The following is a 25930-nucleotide window of genomic DNA, read 5'->3' as shown; positions in this document are numbered from 1 at the left end:
CTCATAGCTTTTGAAGATGATGACAATGCCTTCTAGTCTTCAGGATACTTAGACTTTTTCGGTGGTGAGTGAGTGCAGATCATAAATGCTTCTCTTGGATGTCTACTCTTTGTGCTACCTTGCGTTGTAGATCTCTTCAACTTGATGAGGGTCTTTGTGGTCTTTTGACGATGACTAGAGGATCCAACACTTTTGCTGGTGCAGACTTCTAGTTGCCTTGATTATTAGATCTATTCGCCTTGAGTAGAAATAAGGCATTGGCCTTCGATATTTGATTGATGATTCCAAGACATATTTTGAAGTAAACTTTTCTTCTTTGATCTAAGGTCTGATTCTTCAATGTAGATCTTTGAACTTTCGCTTTGATATCCTTTGAATTGCTTTGATGCCATTCTTGAAATCTGATCCTTGAGTGTCTCTTTGATTACATGCCCTTCTTTAACGGTCACCTTAGCTTTGATACCATGCTAAGAAATCTAAGGCATCATGAATTAAGTGATTTCTCTTTATTAGTAACTGCTTGTGACTGTCTTTTACTTCATTAAGTTAGGATCTTCTCTTTGCTTAAGTTATTAGTGTTCTTCTTAATCAAACAGCTACCATTGCACAAATATAAATAGACAAGAGACACAGAATGTAGGCTATCAGCCAGGGCCAAAACCTCTCACTCTTTGAGAGAAAAACCCACACAAATTATTCTTATAGAGATTCCAATTGACGAATACCAAGACCAAGTCCCTTGACCTATTAGCCACTCCAAGACCAAGACACTAATTCTCGACTGTCTTTTCTTCTTCTTGACTCCTCTTCCGCTTCGACCTTCTTTGCATCAAGACATAGTTATCATCGAGATCTTATCACTGTCTCCACATTGAGATCTCTTTTTTCGTGAGACCTTCTCGTTGTCATATTCTCAAAAACTTACTTCTGTGATGGTCATCCTTTGAACTAAGATGGATCAATTACTTCTAATTATAATGGCATTCTTCTTCCTGTAAGTATATGGAACCCTTATCACTGTACTATTGTAATCATCAAGACTGAGATAATACCGAACCTATAATCATTGTGAGGACAGAATCATATCTTCTGAGATAGCACCGAATTTGAGGCTTCCTTGATGGCATCGAAATACATGACTGTAATGCAATTTGAAATTATTCTCTAGGAGGCTAGGCGGGGGCTGCGCAGTGCCTCAAGAGGGGTAGTTCGATTTGGATGTGGAGCAAGTCATTTCTGGTGCCGGAGGCCGGGAAAATTTCCAGAGCACTTGGCTAGAGACTTCTAGCAACAAAGACAAGCAAGACACATGATTCAGAGGGAGTTTCGAGCTGCGCGTACAAGGGACTGTGCAGAGGTGGATGCAGGTCATTTTGAGGGTCAGTTTTTGAGCCCAGACTGAGCCGAAATTGCTTGGAGAGGAGGGTAGATTCCCTCATATATTTTTGGTCAGTAGTTCTCTTAGATAGAAATGCCAGTTTGGCATCATTTTAGTGTACTCAGAATTTTTGTTGCTGCATAATAATAAAATCCTCAACTACTGCCCTAGTTTTCCCACATTGGGTTTTTTCGGGGACAATTGTCCAAAAACAACGATGTCAATTTTTATGTGTGTGTGCTAGCATTTCTCAGTTCCTATTTTGGCTTCCGTAGTATTTTTTATGGTGAAGAAATTGCAATGTGAATAATTTGTTATTTTTGTTGGACACCTAATCCTCTAAGGGTTGGTGTAGAAGCTGAACAACCAAAGGGAGTCCAAGAGACCACTTGGAATATGAAACCAAGGGTCACTCCTATGTATTATAAATGTATATCAAGTCAATAATAGATGGACTCTCATGCTTATCATTCATATTCTGTTGCTGCCATGTATGTGTCTAACATGGTATCAGAGCAGGCGATATCCTGCCCTGCGTTGGTATGATACACATATTCGCATTTGAGCAAGGCATGTTTCAGAATACACTCAAGGCGCTGATTTGTATTTTCCTGCCGTTGATGGATCAAGTTGCTTGCATCTTTATCTGAATCTTGTTGATACGTACCTGCCTCCCATTGAAGGATGTTTTGTAAGACAAAAAAGGGCCGAGAAGAAAATTCTAAGGCACATACAGTTTCTCCTGCTCACTTTGGGAGATAGCAGGCGAGTCATTGGAAACGTGGGAGATGTTTTGGGGGTGTGTGCCAGCCTAATCGATTACTATTTCAGTTGGCTGTGCGGTGTAAACACGATTGGTGAGCCTATTCCATACCCAAAACTTTTAAAAGGATCAACTACTCCATGGATACTGGAGATGGTTTAGATGCCTCTTCCTCTTCCCAAAGATGAGCGACATTTGCTCCAAATAAGATCACCGGGTTCTTTGATCTGAAAAGGGATTTGAGAAACTTGTTCTCGTCTAATGCATTGTTGACTCCGCCCAACTTGGCATTCACCTTCATTGCAACCCTCTGGTAGTATATGCTTACATGAGGAGCTTCACGATTAGGATCTTTACAGGTACCTCTGGTTTTCATTGTGTTTCTTTCGAAATTCAAGCGCTCCATTACACAACATTGTGTTATCCAGCCCCTCTCCTTCTCGTATACACGCTTCACTGCGTCGTACAGAGGTCCTCGAAGATTTTTGTGGAAGATACAGAAGACGAAGAGAATTTTGGCTAGCCTGTTCGGTTGTTTCTGATGTTTCTAGATCATTGTTTTGAGAGCTGTTTTGTGGAGACGAATTCTCTGTCATCAAACCCAACCAGAATACAAGGGCCGAATAGATCTTTACCTAGGTTGAATTATTCCAAGTGAAAGGGGAGAGTCTGTGTTGCATTTCTTAATTATTAATGCCCAAAGATTTGGTGACAAGGAGGGAGTGTTTCTACACTAATTCGAGAGGCTGATTTGATGTATGTGCTAAAAGATTGGAAGTTGGTTCATAGGGATCAAAGTTCTGTCTAAAGGGGACTGAGTGGGGTTTTCTTTCTCATAGAGTTGAGCCAACAGTTATATATATATATCACCATCAGGCCAGGCCTGATTTCTTCCTTAGATTGAGTTATTTCTGAGCAGAAGATCGAAGAGGATGTATTTATTTATGAGCAGAAGAAGTGTTGCAGTGAAGGAGGAAGAGTCATTCTTTTGTGCACCCAATTATCAGTTGCGTTCTCCTACAGTTCCAGATTTGTGTGTGCCTCTTGGATCGCTTTTTGTATGCATGTAGCCACCTATACATCAGATACCGAGTTGATTTCTTACACCTGTAGCAGCATTTTTTGAGAGAAAGATGAGCTGTTCTTATCTCTGTAGCAGGCTAGCAGCCTATCACTACAGATCTGCATTTCCTATTCCTGTAGCAGCTCATTCTTGGAAGGGGATGGACTGATGTGATTCTTGTAGCAGCGTGTTTGGAGTGCCAAGTTGGGTTCAAACAGTCCCAGATCAGCCCATTCAATCTTTGTCCATTGGGATAAATTGCCAGGTGTATTCTATGCATTAGTATTGTAAAACTTTGGCGTTGCTCTCTGTGCTGGTTTGAAACATTGAAAGTTGTGAACTGAGTTTTATTTATTTTAGATTATTGTTCATGAATTGAGTTGACCTATTGAAGTTTACAAATGACTCAAATTGGCAATTTATTAGAGTTATTAAGAACTCTAATTATGTCAAATACTGAAAGCACAATCAACATTATCAAGGAAACTCTTTTTGACATTTAAACGTGCTTGCAACATACACAAGAGAAGATTGATTTTTTGTAGCTTGAATCATAGCTACAACAAGAGGAGTTACAGAAGTATAGTTATCATTCGGAACTTGTTTCTGTTCAAATCATTGAAACAAACTCCCATAAGCAGCAAGTTGATCCAGTGCCCAATGAAGCAACAAAGTCACATGCAGATGCAAAAGTTCAGTATGCACTTCCCAAGCCCATCATGAGACCTTGGGAAGAGCTTGTCCACAACAAGCACATAATTGGTCTTGGATATGACAAGGATGTGTCCTTTCATATCCCAGTTTACTCAAAGCCCATCCAGTTTCAGTGTCAGATTTCTTCATGACAACTCACCTTCATGTTTTCCAGATTCTACTCCTCTTCCACAGCAACAACAACAGATTGTGAAATTCCAACATTGTGCCCGAGTTGGCCATATGAAAGATCATTGTTTTGATCTTCATCCATGTAAACACTGTCATAAAACCAGTCATTCTTCAAACAGATGCTTCAGAAACAAACCTCTTGCAAGAACAAAGATTCATCTTGGATGGATCGCTTCTTGGCAATGGGCTTCAACAACCAAGAAGATATTTCGCTCATACAACAGGATTTGTTCCCGAATATTGAACAGTCTTGCAGTTGAGTTTTCTCCATCATCTCACCTTGTATCTGACAGGGGGGAAGTGATGGTCATATACAAGCTTCAAAGCCACATCAAGCGAGCCTGAGCCACAACCTGCCATACCAGATTCAGAGTTGTAGCCAGAGACAAAGATGCCTCTGAGCATGCCTTCAGTTGGTGACACCTCTTCAAAGAATTGAGGACACTTCCTCTAGCAGAAGACTTAAGCTTCTTGCTAGTTTTGGAAGAGTTCCAGGAATTGCATTAAGCATTCCAGAGTTGGTGGTAATCCTTAAACCATCATAGGTTGAGACCTCCCTTTTCAGGTTGAGGTTCTCCCTTTTATGCTGGGTGAGACCTCCCTTTCATGGTTGAAGGTTTCCCTCTTCAAAACATCAGGAGCACTTCCTCTAGTAGAAGACCTCAGCTTCTTGCCAGACTTGGAAGTGTTCCAAGAACTGCACTAAGCGTTCCAGTGTTGGTGGTCATCCTTAAACCACCTCCCTTTATACCAACATTTCAAAGAGCACATTCAGCCTAGTGCTGCCATGCATTTTTGCACATTTTGTATTACAGCTCTTTTCTTGGACTCATACATACCACTTCAGATTAAGGGGGGAATCTTGGACACATAATCCTCTGAGGGTTGGTGTGGAAGCTGAACAACCAAAGGGAGTCCAAGAGACCACTTGGAATATGAAACCAAGGGTCACTCCAATGCATTATAAATGTATATTATGTCCATAATAGACTCTCATGCTTATCATTCATATTCTGTTGCTGCCATGTACGTGTCTAACAATTTTTTTGTAACAAAATAAACTGCTTAATAATTTACCAGTTAGAAGAATTATTTCCATTTGCTACATTATAAGGAATTTTCACAGGTATTAGAGGGTATTTGACAGACAAGAGGCTCAGAGACGAAGAATGAAATTTTCACTATTCAGAGGGAGCAGCAAGACTCAAACTTTTGTGGCTACACAGTGCCTAGCCAGGTAGTGCAAATTGCTAGACAGGTTTGATTTTCCAGTGGCAGTAGGAAGAAAAGTTCAATTTGTTAGGGGAAGTGATTCCAACAGGGAAAGGGAGCAACAACTCAGTATTTTCGCAGAGCAAATTTCTTGTCTGGGAATAGAGGGTTTGTAGCAGTTTATTAGTGCAGATTCAGTGCCATGTGGAGAGAAATAACACACAGATTTATACTTAGGATTACTTTAGTAAATTCTCCAGTATGGCCATGGACAAATTTGATATTCACGAGCTTCAGAATTGTCTTCTAGATTGGAGGACGAATTTGCTTGCTTAAATAGCTCAGCTTCACAAGGTGTTTGGTACATCGACAATGGAGCATCAACTCACATGACAGGGGTTAGAGAATATTTCTCTAGCTACAATGAAGAGCAGATGGACTTCTAGATTATAATGGGAAACAGGACCAAGTGCACTCCAGTGGGGAGAGGTACCATTGATTTTCAGAGGGAGTTAGGAGCAAGTACTAGTGCTACAGATGTACTGCATGTGTCGGGATTGGGTATGAACCAGTGTTTTTAAAACCGGAATCGGTGACCGGACCGGTCCACCTAATGAACCGGTTTACCGACCGGAACCGGTCTAACCGGGACTGGTTTGGTCTAAACGAACCGGTTTTAAAAAAATACATTAAATAATTAATTTTTAATGAAACAAAACTATTTTTAAGATGTAAAACCATGATTCCAAGCCAATAGAGACAAAATATGCAAAGTTTGCTCATTTATATACCATGCAAAGGTGAATATTCTGGTCAATGTTTATGGCACTGACACTGACAGTCAAGCAACCTGATTGCATATGCTGATATCAAACAATTGAAGCTCAGAGAACAGACATCAGATATGCCTGCAATAGGCCCTGGATACTAATAGTCTGCTGCAGATCTCAGATTAGGCTTGTCACAACAAGAGATGACTCATAAAATTGCTTTGCTCCAGAAGGTCAAAACAAATGCCAAATACAAAAGGATTTGGCCACCGATTTGTCATGGATCATTTGCAAGCTCTGTCAAACAAAGGGTTTGAATATACTTCAATATACTTCAGACAAATGCCTGGATTATATCAATTAATGAAGGCTCAGAAAGCCTGAGTATGTCACCGTGATGTATGACTACAAAAGGTCCTTACCACAGTCCGCACCAAGTCTTAGATTTGCCACAAGGAATGCAACCAATAAATTAAAGAAGGCTTACCACAGGTGATGAGTAACCTCTGCCATCAAAGGAGCTTCAATCCCTGAAGAATGTCAACATCATAGGAATTATGCCAAAACTCTGGCATAAAGAAGGTGCCTCAGAAAGTTTGGATCGATGCCTCAAAATCTCCATGAAAAATCACAGTAAGATGCACAGGCCTGCTCGCATTAGGGCTTGGACAGAAGGCCGAATAAGATGCTCAGAGATGCGCTTAAGGATCAATGAGCATATGCCAAGAGTAAGCCTTAGTGTTATGGTCAAGAGGAGGCCGAAACAGAGCGCAGTTAACCTTTCTTAACCTCAATGAACAGCCTTGGATGACACACCAGATTAGTGTCAGAAATGGCAGAGTAAGCCTCTGCCAAAAGTATCTTCTATCAGCCACCAAAATCTTTTCAATAGTCTGCAAGGGATCTCTGTCATAGTCTCGAACAAGCTCAGAGAATTGAATCAAAGATGTTTTGCTCCAGATCTAAAATAAGTTTCAACTTGTGCCAAAAATATGCAGCCAATTTGTGCCCTAAGAGGGCCGAAGACCTCAGACAATACTGCTTCAATATGCCAACGAAAAACCAGAACCAAATACTGCTTATTTCACGAAAAACCAGAACCAAATACTGCTTATTTCATGAATCGGTGGGCTTTCCATAAACCAGCCGGTTTAGGACGGAACTGGCCGGTTTTCACCGGTTAGGGCCAAAATTCGGGCAAATGAGGGATCTGACTGGGTTTTTAGGCCGGTTCGGACCGGCCAGCTAGCTAACCGGCCGGTTTGACCGGTTACCGGTTTTTCTGAGCGGTTTTTAAAACTATGGTATGAACCTGATTTCAGTATCCCAGCGACAGGATAAGAGATATGATTTCCACTTCGTAGGGAAGAAGGTGTTTGTTAAACACCCGAGTTGCTATAGGGTGAAACATATTGGATTTCGAAGCAACAGGTTATACATGTTGCAGCTCGATTCTCCAATGGCACTGATCGGCAACGACAGTAAAAGGGGGAAATATCTAAATGAGTTATGGCATAGGAGAATGGGACATTTACACCATGGAGCACTTAGAATGCTTAGGGAAACAATGACAAGTGTTCCAAAACTTGGCACAGAACAAGATGATGTGTGCAGAGGGTGCGTGCTTGGGAAATATGATAAGGTAGCATTCCCAAAAAGTGACAATAGAGAAGATGGCATGTTGGTATTGATACATTCAGACATTTGTGGCCCTATGTCCATTAGAGCTCTCAGTGGGGCCGAGTATTTCTTCATCTTCATTGATGACCATGCCAGGAAAATTTGGATCTACTTCTCGAAGACCAAGGATGAGGTCTTCGATCACTTCGAGGAGTTCAAGGCTTTGGTGGAGAATGCGACAGGGAAGAATATCAAGGTGCTTCGCTCAGAGAATGGTGGAGGGTACACAGATAAAGACTTCACAAATTTCTGTGCGAAGGGAGGCATCAGAAGAGAGTGGAAAACTCCATACAATCCACAACATAATTGGGTAACGGAGCGAAAGAACAGATCTATAGTTGGGGCTGCAAAGGTGATGTTATATGACCAAGACTTGCCCAGGTTTCTATGTGTGGAGGCATGTAACACAACGGTAAATATTTAGAACGTGATTCGTCACAAGGCATTGGGGAAGATAACGCTAGAAGAGGTCTTCTCAAGAAAGAAGCTCGAGGTAAGTTACTTCAGGATCTTCGGTAGCATAGCTCACTGCCATGTACTAGATGAGAAGCGCACCAAATTGGATCAGACTGCAGAGAAGGGGTTCCTCGTTGGGTATAGCAAAACCTCAAAGGCATACAAGATCTATGTTCCTAGTAGCAAGAAGATCGTAGTGAGATGGGATGTAAAGTTTATGGAGGATAGAGCCTTCAAGAAGTCTCGCGAGATGCCAACAAGTGGTCAGAGTGAGCCAACAGAAGCTCCATTGGTCCAACAGTAGGGGCAGCCAGTGGGACCGTTGATGGACAGTCACAGGGATCTAGTACAGTTACCAGTACCAGCATATCCTCAGGTGCAGGGGACCTTGTGAGTTCACTGCAAATGGAGCAGTAGAGGCAGGATGAGGAGTTGGTTGAGCCTCCCACCATTAGTGGCCAAACCAGTAGAGAAGTTCGTTAGACATTGAGAGATACAGAGGAGTCTTTGGAGCTCCTAGGATGAACAAGAGAACGCAGGCAGCCAGAGAGGTACCAAACATTGGTGGCACAAGTTGAAAAACCTTCTAGCTATCAGGAGGCCGCACAACATTAGGTATGGGTAGATGCCATGGTAGATAGGTATAGTTCTATCATGAGGAACGATGTTTGAGAGGTGGTGCCAAGGCTTGAGGGCAGGTTAGTTGTGGGTTCTCGATGGATCTAAAAGATCAAGTATGCTACAGATGGCAGCATGGAGAAATACAAGGCTACGTTTGTGGAAAAGGGGTATGCGCAAAAAGAAGGGATAGATTACAAGGAGACATTTTCCCCAGTTGCCAGATATACCAGTGTGGAAAAAGTCCCGATAAAATCGGGATTTATTCCCCAAAACGCGATTTTTTCAAGAAAAGGATTAAATCGGCCGATTTTTTGCCGACTTTTTAAGAAACGAAAAAATCGGGATTAAATTGAAAAAGTCGGGATTAAATCGGGACTTTTTCCAAAAAATCGTGGTAGTTTCTTTAATGATTTTTTTTTCTTTGAAAAAATCGGGATTTTATTGAAAAAATCGGGATTTTATTGAAAAAGTCCGGATTTTATTGAAAAAGTCCGGATTTTTTTAAAAATGAATATTTTTGTATTTTTTTAATTTTGCCGACTTTTTGCCGACTTTTTCGAAAAACTCCCGACTTTGCCGAGTTTTTCAACTTTTGGACCCTTGCCGAATTAATCCCGACTTCGACTTTTTCCACATTGAGATATACTCCTATCTGGTCAGTTATATCCCTTGCAGCATAGACGGGGTGGAAGATTCACCAGATGGATGTCAAGACAACCTTCTTGAATGGGGTGATAGAGGAAGAAGTATACATCGAACAACCAGAGGGCTTTGAGACTCATGGCGCACGTGTGTGTAGGTTGAAGAAATCTCTATATGGGCTCAAATAGACTCCCAAGGCATGGTATGGTCGGATAGACAGCTACTTGCAGCAGATGGGATTCGTCAAGAGTGGCCTAGATCCCAACCTTTACTATTTGATGGTAGAGGATGAGCCACTCATCCTAGTATTGTATGAGGATGATCTCTTCTTAACAGGGTCATCAGGGCTCATTGAAGACTACAAGAGGAACCTGGCAGTTGAGTTTGACATGAAGGACTTGGGGTTGATGCACTATTTCCTAGGTTTTGAAGTGTGGCAGAAGGATAGGGAGATCTTCCTTGGTCAAGGGAGATATGCTATAGAGATTCTGAAGAGATTCAAGATGCATGATTGTAGACCCATGTCTACGCCCATGATCACCAACTGGAAGAATATAGATGCATTTGAAGACAAGGATGTTGACTCCACCTTGTATAGACAACTTATCGGTTCTCTCATGTATCTGGTCAATACTAGGCCAGATATCTGCTTTGTGGTCAACACTCTCAATCAGTTTATGGTGGAACTGAAGAGAGTGCATTGGACAACGAGGCACATTCTGAGGTATTTGCATGACACAATAGATTATGGGTTGAAATATACTTGAGGGGATTATGTAAGACTGTGGATTCACAGATGCAGATTGGGCAGGCAGTTCAATGGACAGGAAAAGTTCCTCTGGGTATTGCTTGAGTGTTGGATCAGGGATGGTTTCTTGGTGCAGTGGGAAGCAAAAGTTAGTAGAACTGAGCTCTGTAGAAGTAGAGTATATGGCAGCTAGCATAGACATGTGTGAAGCTATATGGCTTCAGAAGCTGTTGATGAGCTTGTTCAGGCAGAGGTTGGAGGCGACCAATGTCTACTGCGATAATCAGAGTTGCATCAAGCTCTTTGAAAATCCATTGTTTCATGACAGTTCGAAACACATAGATATTTGATGTCATTTCATAAGAGATTATGTGCAACATGGAACAATCCAGCTACAGTATGTTCCCATAGAAGAGTAGGTTGTAGATATACTCAGGAAATCTCTAGGAAGAGGTAAGTTCGTCTATTTCAGGGAAATGATGGGTATAGTGGAGAACCTGTTTTTTTAGCAGGGACAAAGTATTTTGTAAGCTTCTCAGTTGCAGTAGCAACAAAAATAGTGAGAGGGTGTTAGTGGGGTTGCAGTGCATGTGCGAAGTTGGCAACAGTACAGGTTGTATAGTGCAGTGTCAACAACAACACAGATGCAACATGGTTCAACTACAGCCAATGGCAGATGAATCAAAGTTAGTGCAGTGTTGGTGGAAAGTGGCAGGCAACTATAGTTTTCAGACATCGACATCGTGTATGGAGGATGATGCAGAGACAGGGTGTTGTAGCAGTGCAACGCTAGAGAGAACACCTTCCTCACTAAGAGGGAGTGTTAGTTTTGTAGCATTGGATGGTGTTCTAGTCTCGAAACTTTGTGGAGAGGCTAAAACATAGGAGTTATCCAAAACCCATAAATCGTTTATGGAAATTCCACTTAGAGATAGATCAATTAAGTTAATTAACTATCATTTAAATTTTTCCTAAGACTAACTTAGGAAAACTCATTAATTAATAGTATTTAATTGAGAAAGGTGAGAATTCTCTAGAAACTCACACAGATCGACTTGGAGATGATCTCAACCATCGATTAAGTTTTAATCGTCGTCGTTGGAGTCCCACTGGATATTATAAGAGGAGGTCGATGGGTAGATGGAGAACACAACAGTTGCAGATACTAAGTGATCAAGGTAGTTCAATTTCCCAGTGGCAGGTGATTCAAAAGTGAGATCGAGCCAGTGATTGAGTAGCAGGTGGCAGATGGGTAGCCTAGAGATTTGTTGGAGGAGTTTCTAGTTTTGGAGGAGTTAGAAGAGGAGGCTAAAATTATTCTCCAGGAGGCTGCGTAGGGGCTCAAGAGGGGCAGTTTAATTTGGATTTGGAGCACGTCGTTTCAGGTGTTGGAGGTCGGAAAATTTTCCAGAGGGCCTGGCCAGAGTGTTGTTTTTCTACGATCCTAGTGTCTAGGATAGAATCTTAAATCACTAACGCTACCAAACCAAGAATCATAACGAAGCTACTTTGCACAACAAAATATAAACAATAGTAAATCTACTAGTGCACAAAATATAAACAAATTTTTACACAATTTTGTACAATAACCCAACTTCGATATATTAATCAACCTGAATAATATCACAATCTAGGGCTCCCGTACTAGGGATAATGGCCCTCAAATATCCACAAGTACAAGAATACACTACTAGGGCTTGGTGTCAGTCCATTGACAACCAATCTACCCTCAACAAGATACTCTGACCATCTGGCTGGTGTAGCATGCAATCACAGGTACTCTCGGTCTTACCCTGTACCTGCTGAGTCCTTTACCTCCCGGTCTGCAACACTACTTCTATCAATGATCCAAGTCCATCTGGCCACTGAATCTGGACTCCAATCTGCTCACTAGTTGTGCCTTAGTCCATCAAGGGCACAACACATTGAGACTCCTGTCGAGCTGTTCACAACTCCATTTGTGAACAACTCACTACTGCCCACTGCTGCTCCTCAGCTACTCAGGGACTTTAGCCCACTTTAGTCTTCCTGTGCTACTCCAATGAAGACTAACATAGGGCACGAATGGCTGCCATCTGTTAGTTTTTGTAGCATCGGATGTGTTCTAGCTTTGAAATTTTGTGGAGAGGCTAGAATGCATGAGATCTCAATAACCTAGAAATCGTTTCTGAAAATTCTGCCTTGAAATAACTTAATTAGATTATTAATCAGTTTTCAAATATTTCCTAAGTCTAAACTTAGGGAATATGACTAATTAATAATAATTAATTAAGTTAAGGTGTGAATGTTCTAGAAACTCAGACGGATCGAATTCAAGTTAATCCTAGCAATTGATTAAGATTTAATGTTGGCCACTGGAGTCCCAACAGAGGATTATAAGAAGAAGTCGATAGGCACTTGGAGAAGACACTTTTGCAGTTCGATTTCCTGAGTAGCAACAGTTAGTTGCCAGAGAGAGAGCTAGTGATATCGAGGCAGTGAGAGAGGGGCAGGAACAGTGAAGTCGGAGGAAAGATTCCAATCCCGATGAGTGCATTTGCAGAGAGGCAAGGGAGCCACAGTGAGGTTGACACGGAGCAGCGTAGTAGCCTCTAGAGGAAATTTCGAATCTGCTGTTGAAAGCTGAGTTTTAGTGCTAGAAACTGGGTAGAGGTTGGGGAGGCTAGGAGAGACATTTTCCCAGACAACAACAAACCAGACAACTTCAGGAGAAGCCAGTTCGATCTGAGTTTAGAAGTAACTACACGCAGTCGCTGCGCAAAGCTAGTTTGGACGGCTCAACTTGAGTTGAGGTCAAAGCTCGAAATTCCCTATGGAGTGAGGAAATTCCTCACTAGATTTTTCTTGCTATTTTTTCTCTATAAGATTTCCAGTTTTGGCATCCACTTGTACTCAGATTATTTCACAGTTGCATAATAATAAAACCCTTAGCTGCTGCACTGGTTTTCCCAAGTTGGCTTTTTCTGGGGACATTGGTCCAAAAATAACTGTCATTTTATGTGTGTGTGTTAGTGTTTATTCAAGCGTTTATTTCTCCCGCAGTTAATTTTTGTAGTTGCAGTGGGATTGATTTAGTATTTGCTGTGGCAAACAGTAAATAAATTGTTAAAAATTAAATTTTAGCAATTAGGAGAATTATTTCCAGTTGTTGCAATAGGATTCAGGTTCCCAAATTTTCACATGGTATCAGAGTGGAGATGATCAGCTGGAGAGCTCAGTAGTGAAGAGAGGAGGAGTTTCGCTGTTCAGTGTGGGCAGCAGATCGAAACCCCAGAGAGGCAGCGCAGTCACCTTGGCCAAGAGGTCGAATTTCATGAGGAGAATCGTTTTTTTCCGAGAGAGGGACAGAAAAATACGAACTCTTCAAATCGAGGGATTCTAGAGGCAGAGGGATCAGCCAATATTTTTCGCAAAGCAGATCTCTAGCTGGACATAGTAGTTTTGTAGCAGTTTACTAAAGCAGAACTAGCGTCGGGTGGAATAAGAGCACGCACTGAGGGAAAATTTTCCTCAGGGAACTTCTAGTCTCAAGAAGTTCGATTTCCCTTACAGATCAACAGTGATTGTGTGCAGAGTTTATCACTGTAGAAGGGAGTGCGAATAACTGAGCAACAACTAAGCAGAAGGGAAGAGGATATTTTCAACTTTTGTTGAGATGGCCACTGCTGGACTTCAAGATCAAGGCAAGTTGGATGGTGCTTCCAACTATGTCATCTGGAAGGCAAGGATGTCCTTCCTTCTAGATGAATATGGCCTGAAGCCTTTCATAGATGTAGTGATAGATGTTGATTTGGGGTAGCATCGGATGTGCTCTAGCCACAAAAATTGGTGGAGAGGCTAACATGAGATTTCCAATACCCAGAAAGGGTTTGGGCAAATTCTAAAGAGTTTGGGAGATATTAAAATAATTAATATTTTTAATGGAGTCCCTAAGTCTAAACTTATGGAAAATAAAATATTAATGTGAATTAATATAAAACTGTGTTAGAATGGTCCAAAAGTCATGGATCAAGCCAGAATTAATCTCAGCCATTGATTAGGGACTTAATCTCAACTGTTGAATTGTCAACGAGAAAAGTATAAGAGGGGGCTTGAGGGTCACTTGGAGAACACACCAGAGTGATTAGACATTCATTTTGCTAGAGTGGGGTCACTAAGCAAAGTTGAATCAGTGATCAACAATGAGGGGTAGTGAGTACAAGGCAGAGAGGAAGAGACGATACTGGGAGACCAGTGCAGAAGTAGACAGAGCGAGAGCAACAACCAATCTAGGTTACGCAGAGCCCAGTAGAGGCAGCGCAAAGCCCAGAGAGACTGCGTCATCCACGCGGAGGGGAGAGGGAGTGACGCAGAGGTTGCGCAGTGCCTCAGAGGGCTGATGCAGGTCAGCAGGAGGCTGATGCAGTGGCCAGAAGGGCCATCGCTGAGCTTCAGTTGTGCTGGAAAGGGTTTCGTGGGGCAGGTTGTTTGAATACCTGTTTTCGGATATAGAGGTATTGTTGCCGTGTATTTTTCTCTGTTGGGTGAGCCGGTTTAGGCACCCATTTGTACTTAGATAGACTGTGTTGTCGCGCAGATTGGCACGACAACGCTCAGACCGGGGGCTGTCACTCTGATCCCCGGTCTCTCCGTTTAAGCCTGTCTCCCGTGGCTAAGGGGGGTAGTCCCTGGAAAAGATGGAGGCCAACTGCCAAGCAGTTGGGCTGGGAGACGAGATGCACGATTGAAATAAGCACTAAAATGATTCGATGAATTGAGCAGACCAGTGCCTTAAGAGGTCTAAATGATTACTAGCTAGATGATCGAAGAACATGAACCACGGCCAGCAATCATCAGATAAAGAGAGCAATGCTTTAAATATTCAGTAAAACCACAACGCTCTTCAAACAACGATATCCAGCAAACTAAAAGAAATAAATTGCTTCAAACAACAGAGAAACCAGATATCAATTTCGTGCTCAAATCTCAGCGTGAAAGATACAGCATGCATAAAAAAGGCTGAAACTGGCAAAAGAAATTTTCCAAAATTTTTTTTTTTTTTTTTTTTTTTATTTTTTTTTTTTTATGAAAATAATAAAATTAAACTATCACACTAAAGTTTAATTCCTAAATCAAAACAAACTATTAAAATCTAAAACCAAAGTCTATTTTAATATTAAATCTAATCCTAAAGCTAATACAAAATATAACCTAACCTACACAAAAAAAAATATAAAACTAAATCTAAACCTAAACTTTAAACTAAAGCGAAAGACTCAAATTTTCAAAACCTTTTGATTCTTTTTTTTTTTTTAGATTTTTTATCATAAAAAAAAAAAAACCAACTCTACACTTAACCTAAACTATGTGAAACAAAATTTACAAACCTATGCCTACGATATCAAAAAAAAACACACATCGAAATCAAAGGAAACGATATACGCAAAGGGAAAAAAGAGCTGAAACGGAGAACGCAGGGTTACGGGCTGGCACTCACGCTGAAGCCCAAAGGCAAAGACGCAGGTCAAAACCTAGCAAACTCACATGAGAAGGGGATTCACGAAAACGGCTGCACCCAAACGAAGATAAGGCGTGGAACTCAGCATGTTAAAAACGGCTTGCGTGACAGGGTTTTCAGAAAAGGCGAGATCGAGGGCTTCACAAACGTCACCAGCATAACCAGGTATATGAGCAGGCTTGGACGATTTAAGAAAGGTCGATGTGGAAGGTGGAGCTCAGAAAACGCTGCATTTACTGATAGATTGACAAAAACAGCAGGCAAAAGAAACGATGGCACATGCGGAACCCTCCAGGACGCTTTCCAAAACACGCACTTGCCTCAGATACGAGATGCAGAAAATAATCAAAACCAGAGAAATCGATTTAGCTGCTACTGTGCATACATGAAGATTTCGATAGCATAAACGAAAATCATTTGAAACTCATCTGAGCATGGCTTGCCTGGTTTGATGAAATTACTCAATACGTTTGCCAGAAATTAAATCACAAAATATCCAAATCGACAACCTAAGTTATATATGCAGTCATGCTTCCATTGTATTTCAAAAAGAATTTCTCTGTCGTTCCTCAGTGTTGTGCTTGCAGTTTTAAAAGGACAGCAGGGGTTTTGTAAATACCTGGGATGACTTGAAGCATGCAGAACGCACCTTTTCAAGCTTGACTCTCACTTTGGCACAATGTGTTTTCAGCAGCAGTCGGAAATAACACGCTTAACCCACGACCTGGTCACTAAAATTGAACTGCAACATCACCTGATGACAGATACCCTGCAGGAAAAGAACTCTGGCAGATATCCACAAAATTTTACAGTAAACCCTTCAAAATTTACCCAAAGTCAAAATTTTAAAGCTCTAGAACAGCCAGATTTAACCATGATAGCAGTAACATTTTCAAGATATTAAACATTTGAACTTTACTGTGAGAATAAAGAAAATCCCTCATGTAAAACAGGAAATAAACTCTAAAAGATTAACCCAGGGCACCAACAGCTGGGCTCTGCACAGAACAGCTTGTGGGAGTCGGCTGGTTCAGCCCAGAACTTCCCCAAACGCCCACAAATAATCTTCACCTAAAAGTTCCCTGCACACCTCAAGCAAGCATCAGCAAAAAAGGGCAAGAAATGCTGCTAGATTTCAAGAGAAAATGGAGATACCTGCCATTTTCCAGAAACCCTACAACATTCAGACCCAAACACGTGAGCAAGATACCTGTACTCACAATGCTCTAAAAAAAATCAGCTATTTTAACTGTTGAAAACTGAAATATGCAGAAATTCAAACACCTCACAGCAATTCCAGAGAGTAACACCAGCCAGTTTGAACCCCAAAGTCTTTTTATTAATCAGAAATCAGTTTACAAGAGAGCTTTCAGTACAGACTCACAGATCAGATAAACCTGTAAAATGACCCCCTAAGACCCTATAAGAAGGAAATGATCCCAACGGCTAGTTTTGGGTGATCCATGTAGAACTGATCTCGACCGTTGATGAGGATCAAGACACCTCTTGATCTCATCCGTCGATTTTATTTAAAAAAGATATTTTGCATGTGTCCACAAAAAATATTATTATTTTATTATTTAGGGTTTTTGCTTTGTTTTATGAATTTTTTATTATTATTATTATTATTATTTTTTTTTTTTTATATTTTTTAATTTTATTTTAATATTTTATTTATTTTCTAAATGGATCATTTGAACCAAACCGTTGGAAACATCCCCTAGGACCTAGGACCTAGGACTCATGAGGGGATTTAAACATTTCTCAACCCTCAAGACACATTACATCATGACTTTTACAATTTACATCTTAAGGGGACGAACCCACTTTAACATAGACCCTCATAGACCACCCAGATCTGCGACACAACCATAATCTAGCAGAGTAACACGCTAGGATTCTCCTAAAGTCCTAATGACGAAATGCATCCCGGCTTTGGGGTCGGGTTTGAAGGAAAACTCTGCCAATCCATGGATCGGTGAGACTAAAAACCTCCCGGGACGCAGATTGTCATTAGAAAGTTAGGTCCACCTAGGCAACTTTACATACATGACTCTGATCTGCTTAGATTATTTACAATTCAAACGTGCAGACTGGGTTTACAACAGGACAAATCAAGCTGTCGATGACTGTAGGCTGGCACGGACATGTCGCTCAGGAGCTACCCTTCTCTGCCAACAGAAAGGAGGTGTACTGCATGGGTAGTTGACCAGTAGTGGTCAACAGACTGCATAATAATATAACCCTCAGAATAGCTGCACCGGTTTTCCCGCATTGGGCTTTTCCTGGACATTTGTCCAAAAATAACAGTGCCACTTGTGTGCTTGTTTTCTCTCAGTTGATGATCTGTAGATGTTGATACTATACTTGTGTTTATTTTCAGTATTTACATGGTAAATAACTTGTCAAGTAATTAAACAAGTAGGTGAAATAAACCAGATAGTACATGAAGAATTTCTAACGGGTTAGACTTAGAAATTCCAACAATAGCTATCCCCATGGATGCAGATCAACTGAAGGAGTACAGAAAGGAGATGGCGTGGGCAAAGAGATTGATCCTTGATGGTGTTCGAGATCACATTGTATCACACATAGCTGCCATGGGAACGACCAAAGAGATGTGGGATACACTTTCCACGTTATACCAAAGAACTTACGAGCAGCGAAAGATGTACTTAGAGGAGAAGCTAAGATGCACTACGATGCAGAAATGGGAATGCATAGACACCTTCCTCACCAGGATTCAGGAGTTTCGGGACCAACTTGCAGTTGTTGGGGCAGTGCCTCAACCCACAAAGCTAGTGTAATTGGCACTCAATCGTGTCTCTGAGTGGCTGGTATTTGTCTAAAGTATCTTGAGAAGAGACACCTTGCAAGGTGGGACAGGATGTGGGCCGATTTGCAATAGGAGGAGTTGAGACGAGACCTGGTAAAGAGCTCCATCAGTGGAAGCAACAACAGATCGGAGTAGGTGAAGGAGGAGGAGAATGTGCCAATCGCATCGAAGGGTCCCAGTCAAGGAGAGGGGGAGCAACGAAAGAAGAAAAAGGACCTGTCAAAGGTCAAGTGCTTCAGATGTGGTGACCTAGGTCACTATAGTACCCAGTGTCCTCTCAGGAAGAAGGACAAGGAGGAGAAGCAGGACCAACAAGTAGCATGAGTAGAGATTGATAGGCTGTCCTCCAGGGTAAAGGAAGACTTTGCCATGTTTGCTGACATACCCCTAGGAGTGAAGTGGTGTGACTTGGTGCTGTGGCTCCAAAGTATTATAGATGGGCAGGATTCTTGAAGAGGTCCACCTCTTAAGTCAGTACCTTGCTACGAGGGCCCACAGTTTTTAGTAGCAGGATGGATCAGTGGCAGTAGATGCAGTCAGATGCCAGAGTGACAGATGCAGAGTCTAGTTGCAGTCATACGCTGGGGAGTGTAGCACAGAGTTGGCAGTAGTATAGGTGGCACAATGCAGAGTCAGCAGCAGCGCAGATGCCTCAGTGATAGCGCAAATACTAGCAACAGTCAAAGACTCAGGTGATAGATGCATCATATTGATCACAATTGATTCAGTATTTAGGATGCTTGTCAGTTGCAGATGTTGCAGTTGCAGTGCAGATGTAGTGTTGGCAACAATATGGCAGTGTCAGCAGTAGCATAGTTGTAGCGGATATCAAAATTGCGCAGTGGTTGATGGGCAGCAACAACCAGATATTAGTAGCATGACAGGAGATGATGCAGAGACATGGTGTTGCTATAGGGGGCAGCAACTCTAGAACACATTCCTCGCTAAGAGGGAGTGTTAGCTTTTGTAGCATTGGATGTGTTCTAGCCTTGAAATTTTGTGCAGAGGCTAGAATGCATGAGATATCCAAAAGCCAGAGATTGTTTCTGGAAATTCTGCCTAGAGATGACTTAATTAGATTATTAGTCAATTTTTAAATATTTCTTAAGTCTAAACTTAGGGAATATGACTAATTAATCAGAATTAATTAAGTTAAGGTGTGAATGTTCTAGAAACTCACATGGATCTACTTCAAGTTAATCCTAGCCATCGATTAAGATTTAATCTTTGTTGTTGGAGTCCCAACAAAGGATTATAAGAAGAAGTCGATGGGCACTTAGAGAAGACACTTCTACAGTTTGATTTCATGAGTAGATCGATTTCCTGAGTAGAAGTAGTCAGTGTCCAGAGAGAGAGCCAGTGAGATTGAAGCAGTGAGAGAGGGGCAAGAATAGTGACGCTGGAGGAAAGATTCCAGTCCCGATGAGTGCATTTGCAGAGAGGCAAGTGAGCCGCAATGAGGCTGACGCTGAGCGCCGCAGTAGCCTCTAGAGGCAATTTCGAATTTGCTGGGAAAGCTGAGTTTCAATGCCAAAAGTTGGGCAGAGGTTCCAGAGGCCGGAGAGACATTTTCCCAGATAGCAGCAGACCAGACGCCTTGAGGAGAAACTGGTTTGAGTTGAGTGCAAAAGTAACTGTGCTAGGATGATGCAGTAGCTGTGCAGAGCTAGTTTGGACGACTCAACTTGAGCTGAGGTTAGAGCCCGATTTGCTTGTGGAGTGAGGAAATTTCTCACTAGATTTTTCTTGCCAGTTTTTCTCTGTAGGATTGCCAGTTTCGGCATCCAGTTATACTCAGATTAGTTCATTGCTGCATAATAATAAAACCCTCAGTTGTTGCATCGGTTTTCCTAAGTTGGGTTTTTTTGGGGACATTGGTCCAAAAATAACTGTCATTTTATGTGCAATTTTATGTGTGTGTGCTAGTATTTCTTCCAGCGTTTATTTCTTCCGCAGTTTATTTGTGTAGGTTGCAGTGTGATTGATTCAGTATTTGTTGTAGCAAACAGTAAATAAATTGTTAAAAATTAATTTAACAATTAGGAGAATTATTTCCAGTTGCTACAATAGGATTCGGGTTCCTGAATTTTCACATCACTTATCACTCTAAGATGCCCATCTCTCATAATGAACATGGGCTAGGTGGACTTCCCATATTCTGTTGTAGATGTCCTTTTACACGTCAAGTCTAGGGCTACTCAAACTGCTCTTGGCTGATCAAACCCTTGAGCTCAACAATTGCCACTCTAGCAACCACCTAAGTCCATGAAGATGGTGCACACTAGGCTCCAACTTGAGCACTATCACACAACCCTTCACCAGACCATAAATGCCTAATCCATTGTAAACTCTTGGTCCACGCTCATGTTTCCGACCAACAGATCACGAGTGACCAATCCTTGTTGTAGCATCCGCACTCTGGTTAGGGCATCCAACCACTTAGTAAACCCTTCCTCCTGGCTGCCAACAAAATTCACAAACAACCCATCCAATCTGGTCCAAAACTATACCCAACACCTACCAACAACGAAGAAACGACATACCATTAACTTGTTATTCATGGATTGAAGTTTGGTCACTGGTTAGGGCACTGTTGTAGCCCACAACATCCCACCATCTGTGACCAAAACTACCACAAAACACTGCGGCCTTCTTCCTTCTCCAAGTCTGGTAACTCACTATCCTGAACGACTGCTCTTGCACCCCATTCTAGGCTTGTTTAGCCCTCCAAAAAACCACTACAAGACTGTGGCATAGTCACCATAGGTCTATCACCCACTCGACCTCTTCATGGAAGAATTCCCACACCAAAACAAGCCCAAAACAAATCCTTACTGTTGTGGCTCCCTTTGTATGGGGCTATCCTCCAATTTGCTAGTTGGTAGGGCTCCTTCCAACCCACTGTACAACCTCACGACCCTCTAAGTAGAGATCTAGGGCTTGGCCTCCCTACAGGCTGTTGTACAAGTCTGTGACCTTGGTTACCTGAGATCTGCCCACACAAAAACACTCCAAAACAAACCCAAACATACCTTATCTCACACAACCCTGTTGCTAGATAAATTAGGCTCCCAAATAGTCACAAAGATGCTTCATCTAGCCCTTTAATCTTTGTTGGAATCTGCCTCCTATATCTGTGGCCCAAACAGAGATCAAATGAGGTCGAGTTGCTCACTTGTGTTGCTCTAGGATTGTGAGAAATGACTCTCCTCCACCTTGTATTTATACATATTACAAGGGCTCCATCAAGTTCGTCCAAGAGGGTTTGTCAACTGTCATAAGCTGACCTTAACTCAAACACTAAGTCGACCTTAACTCATTATGTACAAGCCCACATAATATCTTCAAAAATTAATATCTCCACATAGACAAATTGAAATTCGATGATTTTTTTGTTTTTGTTTTTGCGTTGGATTCGTCTCAATGGCCTCTATCATCGCCATCGATCACATGTCCAATTATTTCCATGGTTTTCACCCCAACATCGATGGCTACAAAACCCCAAGCTTGGGTTTCAAGCCCACAAGCTACTTTTGTACGCCAATTTCTCCACAACCCTTAAGCCTTGGGTTTGGAGTAGCTCCCAAGGTACAATGTCAGCACAGAGACTTCCAGCAGTAGAGACAGGCAGGATGTCTGATTCAAAGGGAGTTCCGAGTTGAGTGTACAAGGGATTGCGCAATGCCTACACAAAGGTGGACGCAGATCATTCTAGGGGTCAGTTTATGAGCCTAGACTGAGCTGCGATTGCTTGGAGAGGAGGGTAAATTCCCTCAGATATTTTTGGCTAGTATTTCTCTCAGATAGAAACGCCAATTTGGCGTCATTTTATTGTACTCAGAATTTCTCCTGCTGCATCTGAAAATTCCAAAATTGGAATCCTATTGTAGCAATTGGAATTAATTCTTCTAATTGTTAATTAATTTAACAATTTATTTGCTACGACAAATACCAAATTAATCACACTACAACCTTCACAAATAAAACTACAGAAATAAATAACGTTGGAAACTGAGAAAATTCTAGCACACACAAACACAATAAAAATGACACCATTATTTTTGGACAATTGTCCCTAGAAAAACCGAACTTGGGAAAATCAGTGCAACAGTGAGGGTTTTCATCAGTGAAGCACGACCTGCATAAAACCCACGAGTACCTGGGGGTAAGGATGGGTCCTATGCTAGGCCGAGTCACCCGCATAGGACCCACGGTCTAGACCTGGACCCGACGGGTTTTTCATAAGACCTAGCTACCTGTATCAAACCCGCAGGTAGCCCATTAAACCCTTATCAGATCCATATAGGACCCGTCGGGCATGAAAATGCACAAACAATCCAGAATTTTGATTTTTCTTTTTTCTTTTTCTTTTTTGGAAATGAGGTGGAGGGTGTTGTCGTTCTGTATTTTTGAGGTTGAAGGAGTAAACACATAGGACAACATCAAAACCACTTTGGAAGCTGAGATTTAGCCCTGCCAGCTTTAGAGAGGAATCTCTCTGTAAAATTTAGCTATGTTTGATGTGAATTTTAGGCTAGTTATTATTGTACTAATTGTTTTTGATTGGCTTGTTTGGTTGATTAAATTGCTATAATTCCATTGGGCTATGGATTCTAAAGATTAACTGGATCTGCATCAAATTTTGAAGGAGTTTCACAAGGCAAGCTAGGTTGCACTAGTTGGATCTTTTAGAATTTTAAATGGATTATGAAACAAAAGAAATGTAAGATTCAGTAGAAATTAAGGAGCAATGAAGAATTCCTTAATTTGACTTCAGCAGAAAACATATAAATTACTAACAACCAGAATAGGGTGTTTTGTATAACATATCCTATTCATCACAGTTTCTGTTATGTAATTAAGATTTTCAGAAATAACAGAGAAAGAGACAATGATTAAACACATAATTTGAAGAAGAACATCACCATTTCGTACACCACATGAATCCTGCGAAAATGTCCCTGTATTATTGATGCTTCCAACAACTTTGAAAAATTACAATTTGCAGAGGAAATTATATTCAACAATCAACCTCTCTTACTTCAAATGATGAAGTATCTATAAAAATTCTAGACTAAAATATCTTGAAAAAAATCAAGATTTGTTACAAATATTTCAAACTGTATTATACAAATAGAACTGAAATATAGGACATTCAAAGCTAATGAATCTAGTTGGCACTATCTTTGTGGATCGCTGGTGACAAAGAAGAGCAATTAGAATTTGATTATAACTCTTATTTGATGAGGTGGCATCCAAGACACTAACTGTCTTTGAACTTTTTCCTCTTGAAATTCTGAAAAATAGGGTCCTGTAATACCTTTGTATATCCCAAACCTTATTAGATGTTAGAAAACTGAGAGAGCTTTTGTAAATGATGATGTTGGAAACAAAAACCTCTTTCAGTTTTTGAAAATTCATTTCCACCTGCTCAGAAACCGCATTTGAAAACAATGATTGAAAACAGGAAAATTCGGGAAAATATACCTACAAATATTGCATTCAAATCTCCCAAACCATAATAGTTGTTACAAACGAAGAGAGTTTTTTGTGCATGAGGATGTTAGCAACAAAAACCTCTTTCAATTTTTGAAAATGCATTCTCAGTTGTTTGTAAACCACGTTTGCAATCACTGTGTTGTATAGGGAAAAAAAACATAATTTAACTGACCATGAAACAGACATATGACGTGGAGGCGGGAGGTGACATGGAGGCACATGGTTGGCGGAAATATGATTAGGTGGCATAATAGGAGTGGAATATGAGGAGGGACATGGCGGGTGGACATTGGCGCGGGAGTAATATGCCGAGGATACGTGGCGGTAGTGAAGTGGCGGTTGACGTAACTGGGAAAGCGGTTTGCAGCGAGGATTAGATACCACTTTCGGAGGGGGGTAGAGGCGGATTATGGTATTAGTGAAGGGGGGTCTGAAATGTTGAGGAGCGGACACGTAAGGGTGGGGCCGATGGTGAGGAAACCATTTTTCGAACCCCCCCCGACAATAAAGGTAGGATGGCAAGGGGGGCCGAAAAACCCTGTTGACCATTGATCTGATGGAGTGACGATCAGGTGGCTAGATGGTGCACAAAACTTAACCACAAGCGACAAACTCCTATTGTCGTTTTCGACCCTTATGACATGAGCGGAAAACTTTGGTTATAATACATAATGCCTTCGAACTTTGGATAGAGACACAATGAACTCAAATATTAGGATTGCATGTAAAATTAACCACATTTTATCTTTTTGACCACCTTCTTGGAAATAATTTGTAGGATGAAATATTATTTACAACATTTCAAATATAATAATCATCAGCTATAATCAAGTGACCCTATAAGAATTATAGGACCCTAACAGAGGGAAAGGGAAATTGGAGGGAAAAAATGCTTTATAAGCACCTCTCTCCCTTCCATTTCTCATAAACTTGTCATTTGAGTGTTTGGCTAATTTGTGTGAATGTTGAGAGTGAAGCTAAAGGAGGTTGAAGGAGCTGTTGGAGGAGGCTAAAGGAGGCTTCATCGGATCAAACTCAGCTTCAGGTAGGCTTCATGAACCTAGTTAGAATGTTTTCCATGTATTCATTTTTTATTTTGTTTTATTTTTTTTAATGTTTGGCGTTGCTTGTGGCTGAGTTTCTCAGCCACACAACGGCCCTGTGCGGCTGAGAAAGTCAGCGAAAGGGCCAAAAAAATTTGCAACTTAAAAAAAAAATCAAAACCAATTTTTTTTTCTTTTTTTCTTTATCCGGATTTTGTCACCATTCCACCAAAGAGTTTCAGATAGTCTCGTGATCCGGCGTGGGCACATGGTCGACGAATCATTTCCGGTAATGACCACAATATCAAGTGCAATTATTGGAATGCCACAATGCATGTAGGCATAAACAGGATGAAATACCACCTAGCCAGAATTCCTGGGAATGGTGTGGGATGTTGTCAAAGTTGCCTTGATGAAGTCACTATTGAAATGGTAGCTGCTTTGGAATCCATTAAAGAAGAAAGTCTTAAGAGGGCAAGAAGGAAGGACGAGATTGTTGGGATAGGTAGATCTTCATCTCAGAGTGAAACAAAGTTTCAAAGTCTGGGTATTGGTAACTCCTCTTCAAGTGCTGTGGAAAATAGGAGTATGACCTCTTCTTTCTTCAGTCCTCGTACAACTCCAGGATCTCAACCAACCTTGGAAAATTTTAATGAAAAGAAGAGGAAGGACGCATATATGGCAGTGAGGAGGTTTTGGTACCATAACAGTCTTTCATTCAACTATGCAAAGTCTTATTTTTATCAGCCCATGGTGGATGCCATTGCAAGTGCTGGCCCTGGATACAAAGCCCCATCTTATAATGCACTTAGGGGGAAAGAGCTAGATGAGGAGCTT

General features: G+C 41.2%; 1 protein-coding gene across 7 annotated transcripts in view; it reads left to right on the top strand.

The window, feature by feature from the left end:
• Nucleotides 1-25930, top strand: part of LOC149225986 (uncharacterized) — a 353707-nt gene that overhangs the window by 24041 nt on the left and 303736 nt on the right. The window lies entirely within an intron of this gene.

This window comes from Pinus tabuliformis, chromosome J (genome assembly GCF_031772625.1).
Source record: "Pinus tabuliformis cultivar Carrire ecotype Pingquan chromosome J, CPIR1, whole genome shotgun sequence".
NCBI lineage: Eukaryota > Viridiplantae > Streptophyta > Pinopsida > Pinales > Pinaceae > Pinus > Pinus tabuliformis.
Note: the sequence above shows the minus strand (reverse complement) of the source record. Positions and strands in the feature narration are given on the sequence as shown.